This window comes from Charadrius vociferus, unplaced genomic scaffold (assembly GCF_000708025.1).
Source record: "Charadrius vociferus isolate BGI_N301 unplaced genomic scaffold, ASM70802v2 scaffold121, whole genome shotgun sequence".
Classification (NCBI taxonomy): Eukaryota; Metazoa; Chordata; class Aves; order Charadriiformes; family Charadriidae; genus Charadrius; species Charadrius vociferus.
The window spans coordinates 1,178,433-1,186,861 of NW_009646858.1; the positions used below are offsets into that span (position 1 = coordinate 1,178,433).

General features: G+C 44.6%; 1 pseudogene; it reads left to right on the plus strand.

The window, feature by feature from the left end:
• The window catches only part of LOC104294715, a 24,615-nt pseudogene that overhangs the window by 3,580 nt on the left and 12,606 nt on the right, over positions 1 to 8,429 (plus strand).

Genomic DNA, 8,429 nt, shown 5'->3' on the forward strand with positions numbered 1-8,429 from the left:
TCCCTACAGTTTCTCTGACAGCAGTTATTTTTCCCTTTGACAGATCGTGAAAATCAGTCTATCATAATCACGTAAGTACATCTGTCTGTTTGAACTTTGTCTCCAACAAAAAGTGGGCAGATAGTTCTTCACTCTGTGCTTTGCCTTGGCAGCGGAGAATCCGGTGCAGGGAAGACTGAACACGAAGCGTGTCATCCAGTACTTTGCAACAATTGCAGCAGGTGGAGACCTTGCCAAGAAGGAGGAGTCCTGGATGAAGGTGTGAGGAAGAAAGGCTTGGCAGAGGCGCAGTTCGGGATGTTATCAGCCTGTGGCTGCAGAGGGCACTGGTGACAAACATTTATCTCAAAATACGAAATATCTTTTATTAGCTTCAGCCACTCTCTCAAAGGCCAGTAAGACCAGGGGCTGATATGCATTTAGGACCACAACAAACACAAGCCACCAGAGCTGCCGCTGTCACTACCCAAGTGTAGCTTTATCTAGACTGAAACCAGGTCTGGGGGATTGATGTCCAGGAAGAATCAGAAGCTCCAATTTCTTCACAAGGACCAGTCTGTCCCTGTGGGTGAGAGATGAGAGCTCTGACCATGGGAGAAATTCTGATCAAGAGAAAAATAAATTATTTACCATTTACACATAGTGCTGGTTCTAGGCACTGTAGTTGAGAAGATGCTGCAGTAACGCTGTACAGCTGAAACGAAGGGCATGTGGTGGTACATGTAATCAGGCAAGCCCCAACAGAGTAACTTTTTCCTACCACATAGCCCATGGTGTTTTTCAATAATTATTCAAATATTCTCGCAGGGTATGCTCGAGGATCAAATCATCAGCGCAAACCCTCTGCTGGAGGCCTTCGGGAATGCCAAGACTGTGAGAAATGACAACTCTTCACGCTTTGTGAGTTGTCATGTTTCTCTCTGACCCCTGCATTTCTAATCCTGTTTGCCTGCTTGTTATTTGCAAGTGGGAGTCACTGGGCTGGGAGAAATGCTCTTGCTGACAAATTTCTTGGTTGTTTGTTAGATACCGGTGTGTTTACAGCTGTTCCATGCTCACAGCTGCGTGGGCTGCAACAAACAGTTCCCCTTTATCCATCTTTGAATATCTAAGATAAATCAGACTGATTTGGAGACGCTATCACTGAGATTCAAGAGAGAAAACTACTCTGGTATGTTACGCTGAGAATACTGCACTGACCACGACCTTTTGTCTGCTTGCCAGGGTAAATTCATTCGCGTTCATTTTGGTACCTCTGGAAAACTGTCTTCTGGTGACATTGAGACCTGTGAGTAAATGAAGGGGGCTTACTGCTTTCCTGTAAAGTAAAGAAGAGCTTGAAAAATTTACATGTGCATGCATATTACAGACTTGTTGGAAAAGTCAAGAGTCACCTTCCAGCTGAAAGCTGAGAGAAGCTACCACATCTTCTATCAGATCCTCTCCAATAAGAAGCCTGAACTGCTCGGTAAGGATAGCCATCACCCAGTGATATTTTGCAATAAAATCAATAAGGGAAACTTTTCCCTAAATATGCAGCTCAGTGACAGAGGGTCCAGTGGCACCTGCTGGCCTAGCACCATGTGTCACAGGCACCAGCTTCCCCTTTGGGCAGGCGCCTCAGGCTGTGCAAAGCACTGGAGCTTTGACCATGTGCTTATTTACGCCATCCACATTCCAGCGTCGATGATGACTGGGCTACCAAAGCTGTACACAGCACTTTTATCTCTGTATAACAGTGTTGCGCTAGAGGTTGCTCCACCTCCAATTTATCTTCTCTGTGTAAGTTGTAATGCAAACTGTGTGCAGGTGGGGTGCGGGGGTGGCTAATTTATTTTGCCTTACACCGTGCTGGTATGGAAAGTCCAACTTATATGGGCCAGATCCTGTGAACAATCTTCAATAGAAAGGTGAGCAATTGCCTGGGAGCAGGATGGACAGATACCCTGATCTACAAACCATCTATCTGAACTCTATCTTATGGGCAAAAGTTCTTCCCCGTTTCCGGTATGGTCCCTCCAGCCTTGCCACTGCCATGGCATACCCTATCCATGCCCCGCATCTGTCCCAAACCCTTTTGCCACACACCCAACTACTGCACTCATCCTCACTCCACTCTGCCTTACCCTCCCAACTATCCGCAGAACATTTCCCAAGGTGGAACTCCTGTCCATATCTTCCCAGTATGTGTCCTCCTGACGTTTACCACCCCTCTCTTCCCTTCCAAGAGAGACTGCCCTGTGCCAGGGGACTGCATGTCTGTACAAGGACACAGACAAATTTATCTTCAATGTATGGAGGGCTTCCTTTCCTGCACGCTGCACAACCCCACTGCACATCTGTGCATCTTCGCTTCTACTCTTACTCTACCATAGGATTAGGGACTGAAAATCATAGAATCATAGAATGGTTTAGGTTGGAAAGGACCTTGAAGATCTTTGAGTTCCACCCCCCCTGCCATGGGCAGGGACCCCTCCCACTAGACCAGGTTGCCCAAGGCCACGTCCAGCCTGACCTTGAACACCTCCAGGGATGGGGCCTCAACAACCCCTCTGGGCAACCTGTTCCAGTGCCTCAACACCCTTAAAGTGAAAAACTTCTTCCTAATGTTTAATCTAACCTCTTCCAGTTTATATCCATTCCCCCTCGTCCTATCACTACAAGCCCTAGTAAAAAGTCCTTCCCCAGCTCTCCTGTAGGCCCCTTTAGGGACTGGAAGGCCGCAATAAGATCTCCCCGGAGCCTTCTCTTCTCCAGGCTGAACAGCCCCAACTCTCTCAGCCTCTCCTCATAGGAGAGGTGCTCCAGCCTTCGGATCGTCCTCATGGCTCTCCTCTGGACATGCTCCAGCAGGTCCGTATCTTCCTTACGTTGAGGACTCCAAAGCTGGATGCAGTACTCCAGGTGGGGTCTCACGAGAGTGGAGCAGAGGAGCAGAATCACTTCTCTTGACCTGCTGGCCACACTTCTTTTGATGCAGCCCAGGATATGGTTGGCCTTCTGGGCTGTGATTGCACATTGCCGGATCAATGAGTTGAACAACACAACTCAAAATGAGTTGTGAATGTTGGCCTCAATTAGATGGAGATAACCACACATGTTTGTATTACTTACGTGCACTAGCACACAACCCCAGTAGGTACAAGGGGCATTCAGGATGGGTTAGTATATGACATGTATGAGGATAAGCACATACAAGTCTTACCTAGAAGTATTTTTCTTAAAAGCTGTTTCTTTGGCTAGCCCTTGTTCCTTGTCTGCCAGTGCTGAATGTTCAGTGCCCAGTTCACAGCATATTAAACTGGTAGGACTGAGAACCTGCCTGGGACTTTCTGCTCATCCAGTGGAAGGCAGATGAATGGCTTTACTCTGTCTTTCTTGTGTCTTAATAGAAAACCAAGAGTTTAGGGATGCGAAAGGAAAAAGAGCCTGTGAAACCTTGCTTAGCTGTTCTTCCATTTTCACTGCCAGGATCTGGCTCTCACTGCTTTGTTTGCCTTTCAGAGATGCTCCTCATAACAACCAACCCGTATGACTACCCCTTCATCGGCCAAGGGGAAATTTCTGTGGCCAGCATTGATGACCAGGAAGAGCTTGTTGCCACAGATGTGAGTACACTTAGCAAGGAGAGACAGTATCACTTTTACCATGACCACCATTATAATCAGCTGATCTATCTGGTGTGCAGGGAGCCATTGACATTTTGGGCTTCAGCCCCAGTGAGAGAATGGGGATTTACAAACTTACAGGGGCAATCCTGCACTATGGGAACATGAAGTTCAAGCAGAAACCACGTGAGGAGCAGGCAGAGCCAGACGGCATGGAAGGTAATACCTTCATGGCTTGGAGAGATGTATTTCCAACTGTTTACATACCCTTTTTCACTAGAAATGCAAGGAGTCTTCCAGGAATGAAGCAGTTGTTCCTTGATGAATATAAAAAGGAGGTTCAACCTTCAACTTACCACCTTCTGCAGGGTCGCTTTCTGCATCCACTTTACCATTTTATTCCTGATGGCTTTGCTGAAAGACCTTGTGCCTGGGACGCGTTACCGTAGTGTTCACTGGTTTCTGGTAACACATCCAGTCTTGTTCTGCTTGGGTGACGTTGTGGAGCAGCGGCTCGAAGGAAAAAACACTCTGTCGTCCCATCACCAATGTACTCACTGGTTTTCCCACACTGTTGGGGCTGCCGTAGCCACTTAATCATGAGGACCAGCCCTACAAGGCTGTTTGCAAAAGTAAATGAGAACATTGGTGAAGCTTTGTGGATAGGGTAGAGCCAACCAGTTTGCCACATTTCAGAGTGAGCTCTGGCTGGGTCCAGCGCATTCTGTCTGTCCCAGCTAAGAAGAAAGTCTTTCAGCATTTTTTGTTTGTTTGTTTTACAGAGGCTGACAAAGCAGCATATTTGATGGGACTGAACTCAGCAGACTTGCTGAAAGCTTTCTGCTATCCCCGGGTGAAAGTGGGAAATGAATATGTCATGAAGGGCCAAACAGCGGATCAGGTGAGTGTCAGGGAGCAGCAGGGTCTGTCTTCTCTGTAAGGGACGGGAATGGGTGCAGGTCACAGCTGTGGATGGTCAGGACTGTTAAGGCCTATTAGTGCACTTTGTGGGCTGACAATATCTGTGCATGGTGGAGGCGTATTTTATTCTGGTGATGCACTAGCAGTGCCTTGATACAGCTGTGTGAACCATCTCCTTGCAGGTGCACCAGGCAGTGAATGCCATTTCCAAGTCAGTCTACGAAAAACTCTTCTTGTGGATGGTGATGCGCATCAACCAACAACTGGATACAAAGCTGTCAAGACAGCACTTTATTGGGGTCTTAGACATTGCTGGCTTTGAGATTTTTGAGGTTTGTTTTTACATAGCACTCTCAGACTTCTGGCTGTCTTTAAATGCTTTTTTTCCTTTTGTTTGACTTTTCTGACCTTTCCTCCTCACCCCAAGGCAGTCCTCAGTAACAGGGCGAATCTCTCTGAAGCTGCTTCTGCCTTTGTAGATCTATCACCCACTTTGTAAGAGAAAACAAATGCAGAAGCATAGCCATGAAGCTGCTGTCTCCCTCCCCATATAATGTATATTTAGTGACATTAGGGTCACCCAAAACCGTCACCAATCCAGGCTACATCAACCATGTGCTGCACAGCACAAATTTTCTGTAAGCCTGGACCACCCATGGTATATCCTTCATGCTATTATCAAAACCCTTCAGGGAGAGTCTGGTTGACCTTGCCTTGACATCTCTATGAAATAAATTGATTGGAGTCAGTTCAACAATATTAACACTTTTACTCAAATATTAGTTCAACAGCTTTGAGCAGCTCTGCATCAACTTCACCAATGAGAAACTGCAACAGTTCTTCAACCACCACTTGTTCGTGCTGGAGCAGGAGGAGTACAAGAAGGAAGGAATTGAATGGGAGTTCATTGACTTTCGGATGGACCTGGCTGCCTGCATTGAGCTTATAGAAAAGGTGAGATTCTTACACAGCTTGTGCAATCACACAAATCAGATCTGGAAGGCATTCTTGAGAGTGTTTGCAGTGAGGACTTTCGGTACACTCTCCCTGTGAAGCTCCCAGGTCTCCTTACCTCCACACTTCCTTTAAACATAACCCTTGTGATTAATTATCCACTAACTGGAAATGTATTCTGCCTTCTAAAACGACATTGCTTTTAATTCTCTGTTCTGTCTTTCTTTCTGCTGTATCATTATAAATTGTCATTTCATTGTCATGTTTATGCCAGTTGTATTACGCCTTTGTATATTGGTTCCTCCTCAGGTTTTCCATCCAATTAAATTCAAATCCCTCATGTCTGCTTGCTTTTTCCTCCTTCTGCGTAAGGAGAAGTCATTACTGTGTTCCAAGAAGTTACTACACAGATTTTGCTTGGCTTTCTTTGTTTTCCAGCCAATGTCTAGGTAGTTGAAAAGTTATTTTTGAAAATCTGGTGCTTTGGAATATCTTGCCAGCTGTTCACAAAAAGTCTTGCTTACCTGCTCCTCCCAAGCTAACTCTATGAAATACCTCCAGTACTTTAATTTCAGCATTTCTTTCATTTTTCATTTTTTTTATTATAAATTGAATTAATCTTATTTGAAAACACCTTTCTTCTACTTAGCACATGGGCATCTTCTCCATCCTGGAAGAGGAGTGCATGTTCCCCAAGGCAACTGACACCTCTTTCAAGAACAAGCTCTATGACCAGCACCTGGGCAAGTCCAGCAAATTCCAGAAGCCCAAGCCTGTCAAAGGGAAGGTTGAGGCCCACTTCTCCCTGGTGCACTATGCTGGCACGGTGGACTACAACATCACTGGCTGGCTGGAGAAGAACAAGGACCCCCTGAATGAAACTGTTGTGGGGCTGTACCAGAAATCATCTATGAAAATTTTATGCAATCTTTATGCCACCTTTGCTTCCATAGATGAAGGTAAGATCAGAGGATCATGTCTCCTGTTGGGTGTTTCCAACTGTAGCTATCACCTGAGTTGAATCAATGTTGAGTCAGTATTCGTGCTCCATGTATTAGATGCACAATTATAATGCTGTCTAAGGGATCTACAGCAGTATCTCAGTTGGACTGTCTTCTCATTTTCCAGCTGAAGGTGGTGGTATTAAGAAGAAAGGAAACAAGAAAAAGGGCTCTTCCTTCCAAACTGTCTCTGTGCTCTTTCGGGTAGGTGTGTTCTCTGGCTCAGCATGGGCCACCTGCAGAAAATGCGGACAAGGCAGTCCTGTCAGAACTGTCTGCGCTGGTTCACCATTCCCACTTTCTCTGTTGTCATATGATATTGTGGGAAGTTACCTTTGGGATCTGATAAAGGTTAATTTGAATTCTGCTTTGCGGCTGTGGTCCAATGGGATGATGGAGGAGAAGGGAAGTCACATGCTTTGATCAGGTTGTGCAGTTCCAAGAGAGGCCGAAGGCTTGTCTGGGCTTTGACCTTTGGTACTCATGCCATCCTTCCCTTATTGGGCTGTAATTGGCTGCTTCCAGGATGCATCTCTCTGAGTACAGGGCATTGTGTGGCAACCAGTGCCTTGCAGTCAGTGTGGGCAACACCAATTACATGTTGCAGCCCCTTGACACTGCTGTGGCACATCTATGTCCTGGGGCCAGAAACAGGCTCAGCCCTTCCTGGCAGGATGAGGAGTGCAGCATCCACATGGCTGTGATGTGGGCCCTGCTCATTATGCATGTCATTATTGCATGAGGTGATTCAAGAAATGCAATGTGAACAAAAACTATACTGCAGAGCAAGTGACTTCTGATGTCATAAACATTGATTTTGTGGCTCAGTTCTCTTTGAAATACATATAGCTAATATATCTAAATAATAAAAACAACAAATCACCCCATTCATTCATTTGATCATCCTCATCCTGTTTAATAGCTCTTATGGTCAGCTTCTAACCATGAAGGACACATTTTCATTTTAAGACTGGAGGAAAGTTTATCAATTGTATCCACTGTTAGTAGCTATTTACTTTTCCGATGCCTATACAGGATTGTAGAATATTTACTAGAGGAGTAAGGAAAAACTTCTGATTTTTTCTTCATCAGAGTCAAATCCTGTTGAGAATATTTGCATTGTGTCTTGAAGTAATATTGCAAATATTTCAAAAACAATGCCAAATGATTTATTTTTTTACAGGAAAATCTAAATAAGCTGATGTCCAACTTGCGAACAACTCATCCTCATTTTGTGTGTTGTATTGTTCCCAATGAAACAAAGACCCCAGGTAATTCCTAAAACACAGAGTAGAAATTGGCAGAAAGACCAATCGACCAATACTAGGAAAATCAATATATTCCTGTGTTGCACTGTCATAGACCTTATGGATCACAAGCTTGTTCTGCATCAGCTGAGATGTAACGGTGTTCTGGAAGGCATTCGAATCTGCAGAAAAGGATTTCCTAACAAGATATTATATGGGGATTTTAAACAAAGGTCTGTAATAACGTTCTTGTGTTGCATTGAGCCAAATTCATTTGAGAGAAGAGTCTTGCTAAACAAGCCAATGATACAGTTATTAGGAAAAGACTTTTTTAATATTTAACAACTATGGAAAGCATGAAGACATATCTAATAGCAGGGTCTGTGTGGGCAGTGCCTACCCAAATGCCTTCCTGAATACCATATGCCAAAACCTATTTTCTCTTCATTCGTGCTCATCTGAATGTTTGGGTAGTCTACTTAAATTCTCAAATTTGACACAAGCATGTTTCAGCAAAAACATGGAAAGTGGTCTATGCCACATCCTGTATTTAACCGCTACCTAGTAGAAGTTTGAAGAATGTTGTTTAAATAATTCTATCTAGAATGGTTTTACTGAAAGGAAATGGTGTTAAACCTGATACTACTTCTTTGATGAAATCAGAAGCTTGACTGGCAAATGTAGCTACATTGACAAGA